The following is a 13,764-nucleotide window of genomic DNA, read 5'->3' on the forward strand; positions in this document are numbered from 1 at the left end:
AAGAGGTTAACCAATGTCCACTTTTTTTTTTTTTTTTTACAAAGATAAACACACCCATTCAAACATCCGTTCTTCAACACACAATCACCTATTACACACACACACACACAGTGGTGGAAGTATCTCGTGCTGCTAAATTTAACCCTGGGCTCTAAGTGGATCTCAGTTTTGTGCCAACCGAGAAGTATGCAACAAACATTTCAACACGCACGTAACAAACACACAAGAACATGCTCCATTTGTGTGTTAATGATTAGGAGAAGGAGCCATTTGCTGACGATGGGAATGTGGGCAGTGGTTTCCTAAGTGGTACTATCTGGGTCACAGGGCCAAGGCTGCAGGGTTTGGATGTGAGAGTCTGACACTATCCTCTGTTTCACATGGAAAAGATGCAAACATGGCAGTCTAACCATAAATGTCAGTTAAAGTCAGGAAGTTTAAGGTTTTAACAGGCAGACCCACGCTAATGCTGATTTTCATGCATTTCTACCTAACACAAAACATGAAGACTCCTTGACAATAGGCATGTAACGATTACCGGTATAGCAATAAACCGCGGTAAAATTTCTGACGGTTAGTATTACCGTTTAAATTCCAATTATCATGATAACCGCATGATTACCACACTTTGAAAATCACCTGGAGAAGCAGATCACCCTAACGTGTTTTAAATACCTCATTCTTTCAGCATATTTACATTTGTTCATTAAACAGTTCAGGAAAATATGATTGTGTTTCACAATGTGTGTGATGTTGTGAATGATTTGATCTGGAAAATCGTCAATCAAGCTCCACTATGACCTGTCAAAAAACTAAAAAAAAACTCTCAGGAATCAATAGGAGAACTGATAAGGAATTGGATTGGTAAGCAGAATCGACAATGGCATTGATATTGATCAAATCCTATTGTTTCCCACCCCCGGTGCAGATATCTCTTCTGGCCATAAGGCGCCATCTTTAATGCACTTTTGTATGTTTGATGTTGACATGTTAATATTTCAATGTTTCTGCCAACAGAAAGTAGATTGTGCATGTTATTTCATTTGTTGTTGTTTTTTTCAAAATATAACTTGGTTACATTACTTTAGTGTGTGTATAAGTACTTTTTGAACATTTTGAGTACATTTCAACAATACCGCGATAATAATGATAACCGTGATAATTTTGGTCACGATAACCGTGATATGATTTTCATATTGTTACATCCCTACTTGACAGTGTATTCAAGGCCTTCATGTATATGTATAGAGGGCTGTACAAAAGTCTTTAGCCGCCTTTAGGTTTGTTGTTTTTGCGGGGTTGATATTTATTTCTCATTGTCTTGTCTTCAGACACAAGAAGCCTTAAAAGACACACAAAAAACTGAACTAAATGGGCTGTAAAGGTTAAAGTAACTATTTAGTGTGACCTCTGTGCCCATGACAAGAAGCAGCACAAACAGAAACATCTGACATATGTTTAATGAAAGCTGGTATAAAACTCAAATTAATGTAATAAATCTCATATTGACAAAAGGGTTAAATTAAGTACAAAAGGAGGTCACACTAAATGATAACCCTTTGGTTTATAGAAGAAACTTTAGTTTTTGCTGTTATACATACTTCTCATATGTCCAGATTGTATCTTAATAGAGAGAAATGCACATGTGTGATCATTAGAACATAGTAAAGCAACAAACCTAATGGCTTTTTGCACTGCACTGTTTGTCACATGTTTGTTTCCTGGGTGTGAAATGGTTGGAACAGGGACACCAGTGTCGACGATGAAAGTGTACATGCATTGGTTTTTATGTATTATGAATTGTCTATAAAAAGTGTTTCACCCCTTTTTTTCCTTTTACACCTTTTTGTATCAATGTTTTCTATTTTATTTTTTTTATTCTTTTTTAAAATATCACAAATGTGCACCCCAGCATGCCTGCTCTAGAGAGTTTAGTTCTTAATTTTGTATTGGAAAAAATGACATCTTACCAATCTTCCTTATTTGTATTGTGGGTGGACTTATGGAAGTATAGCTGAGAGATTTAATTGTAATTTTCAGATGAATGGATGAGAATGGTGAATTGCTATGTGAATAAATATGCGAATCACGAAAAATACCAATAAAAAGAATTGGAAAAAAAAAAAAGATCCAAAAGTGGCATTTACATATACAGTCATGGAAAAAAAAATATTAGACCATCAAAAGTCATCATAAACAATGGTTTTGCAATCAAGTACTAACTCCTGTGTGCATCATGTGACTAAAACAGACAGAAAAGAAAACATGGAATGCCTAAAAGCACTGTTTTTATCAGTACAATGCCACAGATATTGATGTAAGAACTGAAGTGATTTTGGTTATTATCAAGAAAACCATGGCAAATGGATAGATATCAGCTCTGAAATGAAACTATTATAAGCTATTTTTGTTGTTATCATTATATTTGTCCAAACAAATGTATCTTTAGCTGTACCAGGCATTAAAATGAACAAGAAATTGAAGAAAATAAGAGTGATCTAATCATTTTTTCTGCAACTGTACATCCAAGTGCCTCTTTTTTTATTCCTCCACATTAGAAAAGGAGCTTCCTAATGTCATCAAACAACCAGGTCCCAACACAATCATAGGTGTCAAAAGTATTGACATTCATCCCTCAGGTAGAAGTAACTAATAGATACTAGGGTTTAAAAAGACTTCTGTAGAAGTTGAAGTATGAAATCAAGGTTTTTACTCAAGTAAAAGTGTAAAAGGTAAAAAACACAAAATTCGAAATCTGTCTGACATGACATTTTAGAGACAATTCGACAGATTAGTGTTGCTAAATGACCCACATTTTTACTTTTAAATTCATTTTTACTTTAGTTGGACCATAGGAGATTATCCAAAACAAGGAGCTACTTTATACTGAAATAAATGTTGCAATGGTAATCGATTAAAGTTCTGGTTAAGTACTGATTAAGTACTGGTTTCAAAACTATTTAACCCTTGTGTGGTGTTCATATATTTTGTTATTCAGCCAGTGTTTTTGGGTGTGGTAGACCCGCTGCATTTGGGGGTTTTTAATTCAACATAATCAAACAATTTTATGCTAAAATATTCAACACATGTTTACTTCATCCCAATTACAAGCAACATAAAAAGCATACATGTTTAATATTTGCGTTTTGCATTTGCTAGATCAAATGAATTAAAGTGCTTCTTGTTTTTGGTTTGTTTTTTTAATAAAATGTAATATAATCAAGATATGAGAGGAAAAAAACTCATTAAGAAATAATTACTCATCATTTTTCTTTTGATAAAAAATGAAAACGGGTCCCACAGACCCAAACACCATACAAGGGTTAAAGCATAAAAGTAAATGTAAGGGGGAAAAATGCCATTAGGACAAAAGTTTAGGTGGCACAACAGGGGCCTATGGTGCACTATCTATGTCCTTGCTGGAGTGTGATGTCGTGTGATGGATTGCATACTACCCAACAAGGTGTCTGAATGATAGATGTTTATACTTCTCATCCAGCCACAATCAAATTCACTCTATCCGGATGGCATGATTTATCCACAGTTTTTTTTTTATTTGAACGATGCCAAGTCGGAATGAAAACAAGCTAAAATAAAAACAGGAGTAATGAGGCTATTTTTAAAATGCAAGGAGTAGAAAGTACAGATTTTTTTTTTTAAATTGTACATTTACACAAACATGTACCTAGACATAAGGAACCACACAGACACAATACAAAAAAAAAACCTAAAAAAATATATACAACAAACCTACAAACCCACTAAACACAAAAAAGATAAAAAAAAAAAACAAAAAAAAAAACACACAACAACAAAAAAACAACAACAAGAAGATAAACAATATTATCAACTCCTCTTTACAATGCTCAGGGCTGATTAAGAGTTAATATAATGTAAACTAAAAACAAATTTCTCCATCAAGAGGACATAGGAGACAGCAGGACACTCTTGTTGACAGTAGAGAAAAAAAGGATTCCATTGTTGATAAAACAAATTAATTTGTCCATGAACAGAAAACTTAATTTTTTCCAACTTTAAAAAGAAAAGCAAATCATGCACCAATTGCACAAAGGTGGGTGGCAGAGGCTCCTTCCATTTAAAGAGAATCATATGATGGGCCAACAGTGTACAAAAAGCTATCGAATCACAGATAATTGCGTGAAAATGTAAGGAGTAGGAGTAAAAAGTCAACTGAAAAATAATTACTTCAGAAAAGTAAAGATAACCAAAATTTCTACTTGAGTAAGGTAACGTATAGGGCTGTGTAATGGCAAGAATCTGGCGATACAATACAAATCACAATACTAGGATCATGATACGACAAATCATGATACTGTTAAAAAGGCAATTTTTTTTGTTTCTTTTTTAAAAATGATTATTTCCTGGAAGAACTGAATTAGACCAGAAATATACACTAATACTAAACACAATTTTATTTGGTCACAACAGGATCTGATGCTATATCACAAAATATTCCTCTGTTAAAACTTAAATTATATTTTACAGACATTCGAGATTAAGATCCTGCTCAAATATTCATATTCTATCAGTTCACACCTAACATCATAACATTATTTTTGTAAAATCCCAACAAAGGAACTAACATCTGCCTCTCTCACACAGAAAAAAGTGCTTTTAGGATGCTTCAAATAACCATTATTTAATAAAACAGGGTTAAATAATAATAAAAAACATGTAAACAATAAAGAAAAACAAAAAACAAAAATGAACCTCCGCCATATCTGCATTTGAATAAATGCGTAAAAATATTGATACAGTACTTGCGATATAATGCAGAGCCGATACTTTACAACACCCCTAGTAACGAAGTATTTGTACTTCATTACTTACAGTGCACACTCCAACACATGCTTAATATAACCTAACATACTGGGTAATCTGTCCAAAAGAGGTCGAAACATAATGCATGACCCAAATCACAATTTTGACAGCTCTTATAAATTGTCAAGTTATAACTTTTTTATCTGCTTTGTAGAGACTTAGTCTGTGTGTAATGGCTTTTTACTGTTGTTATCTGTCTAGAAACTTTGCATCCTATTAGACCAACATTATTATTATTATAACTGACAATATTTAGAGTCCACACTTTAATGCACATACAGCTGTACTGTTTCCCTCAACTACCCAGACTGTGGCAGACTAATTTGTTCCGTCTGAGTTTTCTAATTTATCAAAAATGTCTTCGCATTAGCATAACTTTAAAGCATCTGTGGAAATCAGACTAAACCCACAGCTGATGGACTCATGGTAATTCTTCATCATTATTTCTTCAGCAACAACAAACTCACAAATTAATGGGGTCTAAACCTGAACATTAATGCAGACAGACGCTAAAGTATCACTATGAACAAACTTAAATAAACTCATTAGCCTAAAGACCTGTGCTATCAAATTTAGGCTAACACTACAAACACATTGGTAAGTGCAAAAACTCTAATTACACTAATAAACAGGCTGTGTTAAACAAATGTTAGCAGAAAAGGAAAGTCAGACAGTACTGTTATTTTTCTGACACAAACTACATGATTCCTCTGTCTTTCTGAGTAGTGGATCATCTGTTAAATTAAAATAAATCACAACACAAGATCATGAACTCTCCCAGCTCTAATGTTAAAACAACACCTTGGAGCTTTCACTAGTTACAAAATTACATTTTCAGAACCAAAGTAATAAAACAGTGTATGAAGTAGTCCACTTATGGAACATCTCAAAAGTACAAAAGAATCTGGATCAAATAGAATCTTTAAACAAATCCATTAGCTCCAATATATTAAAGTAGTGATATTTTGCTTTTTTAAATAGAATTATGCATTTTAAGACATTTCCCTGTGGTCTACATAAAGTGTAAATGCTATGCTCGGGTCTGAATTGTTCATTAATTCAACTCCACAGGTCCATCTTCAACCCTATTTCTGAGTAATGACACGAGAAAGGTCGTTTTGAGCGCTAGCCCTTTAAATGCAAATGAGCCACTTCACGCCCCACCCCCTCCAGGTTGTTGACTGTGCTTTCTGTCCCGTTCAACCACTTGTGTTCGTTAATACAACCAACACCTGAACATTTGAGGTAATCGACTCGAAGTTTGGACATATTTTGAGTGTGGATCAAGGTTCTAATAGTTTTGAATTTTTCATTATAGTTTAGTTTTATTGAGTTTTGACTTTTTTTTTCTCTAATTCAGTTCATTTTAATTCGTTTTTAGAGCAGGTTTGCTAGTTTTTATTAGTTTTCATTTTTTTCTAAATGCTTAGTTTTAGTTTAGCTTTAGTTTTGTCGCATCTTTTATCTTTTTTGCCATCGTATTCAAACAAATCCCAGACAGGACTCTGCTGCTGTTTCCCAACTTTAGTCTCCATGTTTCCAGGTAAAGTGGGGATGAGAAGACGACTCAAAACGACAAGTGACGACAAGTGACAGACCGTGAAGTGTCGTACGATGTAACCTGCTAAAATTTCTAGAGCGAAGTAAATCCCTTTCGTATCAATCAGACATTGACAAAGACGAAAACGAAGGGAATTTTATCCATAATTTTTATTCTTTTTAGTTAGTTTTGTAAGCACACAATACAGTTTCAGTTAGTTATTGTTTTTTTCTTTTAATTATAGTTTTTATTTATTTCAGTTAACGAAAATGGTTTTTCAGTTCTAGTTTTTGTTATTTCATTAGTTTTCGTCAACGATAATAACCTTGGTGTGGACTACAACCGCTGCTGCTGATAAATTATTATGGCGTACTCTCAGAAATGTTTGTCAGAAGTCTTGACCTATTATATGTGCAAATTTGTAATGTAACTAGTAGGGCACCACTTTTTTCCAGACCAAGCACAAATACAAGTACTTACATTTGAATACTTGCTGATACTGAGTACCGATATGAGTACTTAATAATACCCTTACAGTTCTTAGTTCCTTTTGAAAATGTTCTTTGTTGTCGTTGTCATTAGTCTGACTGGAACAAACTGCCGCTACTAATATTTAATGCGTTGGAATGAGTGTTTCTCAATCAATCCACCAGGGGGCACCGCTCTTAATTAACCACACTGGACAAATACCATGAAGAAAAGTCAAGATTTTGAGAAGAAGAAAGTCAGTAATAATAAACATGGAGACGACAAAGGTAACAGTAATGTGGATACTAATGTTAATATTGATATTGATGAGGGTTGTTGTCATAAATATGTCAGTTTTTCTCTAACTCACACAGTCGCTCTTTGAACAGATCCACTACCTCCACGGTTCCCGGTGGTATTCTCCGTCTGGGTACGCATCCACGAGCACCTGGAAAATGGATGGAATGTACACAGAGGACGGACAGAACGCTCTGTCTGTATCCGTCTGTGTCTTTAACGTTACTTCCAGTCAGCATTACTTTTGTCACTGTCATTTATTTTCAAAAATGTCCACACTGTTGACATTACTCCTCCGCTGTGTGCCTGCTGCACTTAACTGTGAATGTCATGCTGCTATAAGTGGTATCAGTGCGGTTGTATTAGAGTACTTTTATGAGTACGAGTACAAGTACACATGCTGAATACACTGGTCTACAATTTTTTAGAAATGATTTGCTTCAGAGATTAAATGTGCTAAATGCTACGTATTTTAATAAGATTAATTGGAAAATAAATGACAAAAGTGCCGGTTTGCTGATGTTTTCAAGGTATATGATTAAGTGTTATTACACATATATATTGGTTTATGTACATTTATATAATAGTTTTATAAATCTTCCACTAAATAGAACCTGTAAAGTGAATGTATTCTAATGTGCAGACAGTGTTTTGAAGTAGATCTTGTAGCTCTGAGACAAATATTCCTTTTGAGTCAAACCCATTCTCTCGTTAATTCTTGAATTTCACATTTTGACCCAAGGCTGTATCTTGGAAAGTTCAGCCAACCAGCATTTTTTACTTGATTTTTCTTTATCAGTGACTCTCATGTAGTAAAATTTCATTACTTTTATTCTGGAAGCATTTTCCTTGTAGACCAGTGATATCAGACCCGATACCCTATACTGGTATCGGTGCATCCCTAGTAACTAGTTATGAAACGTAACAAATTAAGCAAGAATTAAAACAGGTTGTAGAAATCCACACAATTTTTGCCGAAATGAATATAAAGATACCTTGCAGCACCTGGAGGGTTCAAATTCAAACTTTTTGAACTATTAGGGTGCAAATACACAAATAAACGAACCAAAGACTAATAAAAGTGGGTTTAGCAAATATGACCCCTTTAAAGAACTATGAAACAGTGAAAGTGTTAAATGTAATGATGTTGTTATAAGTGATGAATGACTGCACTAAGTGACATTGTACAGAAGATATTGCATTGTATTAAGAGATTTATTTCACAATTCTGCATGAAATTACCAAAATAAACACAGGTATTTTGTTAAATGGGGTAGAAAACATAAGATTGTTCTTCTCTCTGCTCCTTTTCATTCATAATGTAGACATTCTGCTGAAATGCAAAAGCAAATTTTACTTTTTATTTATATTTTTATGAATGAAATAAGCAAATAAACTCAACTAAACCAAACATTTCAGGTGTGTTAACAGGTGTTTGATCCAATGGTAGCCTAACCAACCTTTTTCCGAGTAAAACAAATGCTGATTATTTATTGTGTTTGTTAAAATAACAGTAAGTCTCAGATACTGTCACAGGTTTTGTTTGTATTATCTCTAATGCTGTGATTTCTAAGAAGTCCAGTGCCTGCGAGGATCTGGCCGTGATAAAAGTAAGCGTCTGCCTGCGAGCTTAGCCGTGCATATTCACATGCTCCTCAGCGTGAGTGACGGCTGTGTCGGACCTGAGTGACAGGGACCCGTGTGAGTGGTGAATCATTGTGACAGTGCATTGGTAAGAAGGAGTGGGATGGCTCCTGTGGACCAGTCACCTCTGACCTCGAGTGTCAGAACTGAGGCATCCCTTAACAATAGCATGAAGAGACCGAAAGGCTGAGAGGAAGATAAAAAAAAAAAAAAAAAAAAACGGCTTGGGGTCTTCTCTGGCCTCACTGATCCAGCTGTGGAGCCATATCACTGTGTCCATCTCTGACACTAATGCTGTCCTAATGAGCCCACTGATAATGCCGGTTTAACCACGGGGATGTGGAAGGGTGAGGTGACAGGGGTTAATGGGGAGGATGGAACAAGGATTTGGGATGCATCGGAATGACAGGGTACAAGAATCACACAAAAAAACCAAAGATCTGTATAGGATGGATCAATGTATGGAGGATGGGGAACCAGTCAGATTTGATCAAATAGAGTTGAACATAAAACTGAACTGACGGATAAAAGTGAAGAACTACACTCATATTCGTTCAATGTAAAGAAAAAGAGCAGGTTTCTATAGCCAATCAAAAATAAACACATTACAACTGAAAGTAATGAAATATCAAATGATTAATTGAAATCTGTTATTCCAAATACCACAATTTTAAGCTTTCCAAATGCAAAAATCTGAGAGTTTTCTCTGCTCAATCTGATGGTAGGCTAAATATATTGGGTTTTTGCGACTGCTGCACAACAGTATTAGTAGCGATTTTGTCACATTTTATCAAAACGCCAATAAATCAATTTGTTTCCAAAATAGAGCTGTCGATAAAGAGAACAATTTGTCGTAATTAAAAGTGAAAATGCATTGATCAGTCATCAGTATACTAGATAGATAGAAGCTTTACTGTCATCATATTAGCACAAGGCATCAACATGACAAAATTCAAGGTCCTCTTCAGATCAGTGCAATCAAGCTTGACATAAAAGAGAACATATACTATACCCAAAAAAAAGGTAGCTAAAAAAAAAAAAAAACTATTAAAGCAGCTAAAACTAAGCTAAAAACAAGTAAAAACAGCTGAGACAATGAAAGTATCTAAGACAAAATAAAAGTTGTAGACAATAAAAACACACACCGGTTTTTTATTTTTATTTTTTTTTGCCGTTTTTCTTTTTTTGCATTTGATTTTCATATTTTAATTGATATATTTTCTTGTAAACATATCCTGTTGTATCAAAAAAAAACAAAAAAAAAAAACACACTCACCCAACAACACTTAACAATATTAAAGCAGACATAAATAAAATAAATAAAAAGACAATAAAAATAAGAGCTTAATAATGGTATTAGGTGAATAAATAGGTATATTGCACATTAGGAGGTACGTAGCAGCAGAGTGTAGTGTGTTATTGTTTGTTAAGTGTTCGTATTCGTCCTTCTGGTGGTGTGGACTAATATTTATTAATGCAAAAAGACAGTCCAGGCATTTTCATTGACTGCATCTAAATTGAATCCTGAAAATATCTGTTGGAAGCATCCAGTATACTTTAAAGATGCACTTAAAGCAGTCACTATACAGTAAAATGTTCCTCATGATTATCATATATGATATCTGATTCATGTTACTGCTGCTTTAATGTGTACGTTGCATTTTACTGCTGTATAAGTTGGACTCATTTGATCTACTTTCAATAGTTATGCATTACATTATGTAAACTCATCATGCGTTTGTACTTTAACTGTCTTGTGAGAACCGCGTCTCCATGTGCTCTGAAAAAACAGGCCTGTTTTCAGCTTTGTAACAATACAGTTCGAATCTAATCCAAATACTGCAAAAATCTAAATCTTACCAAGTGTATTTTTCTCATTTCTAGTCAAAATATCTCATCACACTTAAAATAAGACATAATCACCTAAAGAGTAACTTTTCAGGGAGATATAAGAACTGATTATTAGACAATAGGTCTGGAAAATCTTATGTCAAGAAATCTTACCAAGATAATTTTCACTTGTTCCATTGGCAGATTTTTTTGCTTAATTCAAGATTTTTTGCTCAATTCAAGATTTTTTTGCTTAATTCAAGATTTTTTTTTTTTTTGCTTAATGCAAGATTTATTTTGCTCAATTCGAGATTTTTTTTTCTTAATCCAAGCCAAAAAAAAAAAAAAAAAATCAGCCAATGGAACAAGTAAAATTTATCTTGGTAAGATTTCTTGAAATAAGATTTTCCAGATCTATTGTCTAAAAATAAGTTCTTATATCTCACTGAAAAGTTACTCTTTAGGTGATTATGTTTCATTTAAGTGTGATGAGATATTTTGACTAGAAATGAGAAAAATACACTTGGTAAGATTAAGATTTTTGCAGCGTTTGGATTTTCATGTGTTTATTTAGCTTAAGAAGGAAGATTTCATACTCTATCCATAAAATACTTATTCTTTTAGTTTATCACAAACATCTCAAAAACATATGTAGATTTGTGGTTTGCAGACAGCAGGAAGGGGAGGAAAAAATGTGCTCTGCAAATAGGGATGTAATGATTACTGGTATAACGATAAACCGCAATAAAATTCCCGATGGTTAGCATTACCGTTTAAATTCTAATTATAATGATAACTGTATTTGATTACCGCACTTGGAAAGAGAAAGAGAGACAATGAGAGAGAGGGACCCGGTTCAAGTGCAAAGAGAGAGAAAGACTGTCTATGAAAAAGAAACTAAAACAACTCAAACTTAATGAAAACTGGTCAAACAATGGCCATAAGGTGCCATCTTTAATGCACATGTGTATGTTTGATGTTTACATGTTAATATTTGAAGGTTTCTGCCAACAGAAAGTACATTGTGCCTACTATTTTTTTAGGGGTTATTTTTGTTTTGTTTTTTTTTCTCGAAATATAACTTGGTTAAATTATTTCAGTGTGTGTGTATAAGTACTTTTTCAACATTTTGAGCACATTTCAACAGTACCATGATAATAATGATAACCGTCATAATTTTGGCCACGATAACAGTGATATGAAATTTTCATATCGTTACATCCCTGTCTGCAAATTATTTAAATCTGTCAGACAAATGCAAAGTAAAAAGTGCAATATTTGCTCTCGAGACACACTGAAAAAAACACTGAATCAATGTAAAAAAGTTCTTCGATAGTCCATTTCTAATAAAATTAAGTTGAGTGAACTACATAAAATTTATTCAATTCAATTTCATTTAGTTCACTCAACTAAATTTTATTATATGTGATCAACTGAAGAACTTTTTTTTTTACATTGATTCAATGTTTTGCTTTTTTCAGAGTAGTAGAGTAGAAGAATCATAATGCATTAAATGGAAATACTCAAGTAAAGTAAAGGTACTTCAGTTTGCATTCCACCTCTGGACACCTTGTACCGGAAGCCAACTCTACATCTGTATTGCACAAATGTCCTCGAACACAGCATTACAAACCAAGGTCGAGGCAAAGTAGCCACCCTGTAAACTTTAACACTGCACAATGACATGCAATGACATTGTGTAAAGGGCCTTTTTCACCTGTCTATCTTGGCCTCTGTGTGCCTTAAGCAAACTCATTGCTCAGCCTGGAATCTGCTCTGTCCACACAGTGCCTCTTTAAGCAGGGAGAGGCCCGGTGAAGACAGACCCAAGGCTGGGGTATTGACTCACCGGCCGGCACCTTATCACGGTGAGAACCTACACACATGACGAATGAGTCTATGGTGCGGCAGATAAGACGGCAGGTAAATGGAAGGGTCACGGGTACAGAGGGTAGACCGAGTCGCTATAACCACAATATAAGCTGAGCATACATATCTGCTTTGTCTCACTTTGGTTTAGACAGAGGTCAGATATGAGAGACTGACATGGAAGGACGCGGAGAGGAAGCTTAAACAGGTTAATCTGCCTTTTAAGAGACTGTTAACCACATACAAGCTGTCAGAAACACGTCCGGATGTTCTGTTCGCCGACGTATGCAAGTGGAGAAAGGCCACATAAACACACAAGTATGTATACGCAGACACACACACATATACACATGGAGTTCAAGGGGCCAGTGAGTGCAGGGCAGTAGGTGTTAGATTACAGGAGCGGGGCCATCCAAAGCGCCGCCTGGGCCTATCTTTATTTAACCGCTGATTAGGCCGACTCTTTGAAGGCCCCTTTAATTGCCGCGGTGATGGGGCTCTTAAAACCAAGAGGCTTTTTTCACCTCTTTTATTGATTTCTCCTCTCATGACACCAATAAAAACGCCCACACTCATGTCTACGCAAGGTTCCGTTTCCCCCTCTTTTCGCTCTCTGCCTCCTTCTGCTGTTTGTTTTCTGCATTGTGTTACTAAAGTCGGCGCAACTCGTCTCTCTCTTATCATTTTCCGTGTTCGGGTTCGACCGCTGAGGCCTCGGCTGAACTCGCGCCTCCAAGCTCGAAGAAAAGAAGAAAGTGAATAACAGCCGACGGATTTTCTGCATTCTGTATTGACAGTGTAAAGCAGGCATTCAGACACTGCCTGACTCATTTAATTAGTGTCAGAGTAGATCATATTTGCCCCCACACATCAGTCTGACTTCACTATGTGCAGCTTGAAACAAAACAAAAAAAAATCAAATCTGTTTAGTCGCAGCAGTAAGATGTGAGTTTGAACGCAGCCTGCCCTCTGTTTCATTACTCTCAGATTTTTATCAGATGAAGTCAACTCATTAATTTTTTAAAACATTTTTAACAACGTCAGTCCATTACACTGTTTAACACAGCAACAAATGCTCATAAAAAGCACAAACACATGAACTTGTTGTTGACAAAAGGGAAGAACCACATCACAAAACCCTTTAAAAATAGAAAACACTGCAACACTGACCACAAAGGCTGCAACTGGCCTTACTTTTATACACAGCTAACTTTTTATTCTATTGAATTCATGATTAGCTGCGAAAAAAATAATGAAATAATGCAAAAAGGCCA

The sequence above is a fragment of the Sphaeramia orbicularis genome, chromosome 24 (assembly GCF_902148855.1).
Source record: "Sphaeramia orbicularis chromosome 24, fSphaOr1.1, whole genome shotgun sequence".
NCBI classification, from domain to species: Eukaryota; Metazoa; Chordata; class Actinopteri; order Kurtiformes; family Apogonidae; genus Sphaeramia; species Sphaeramia orbicularis.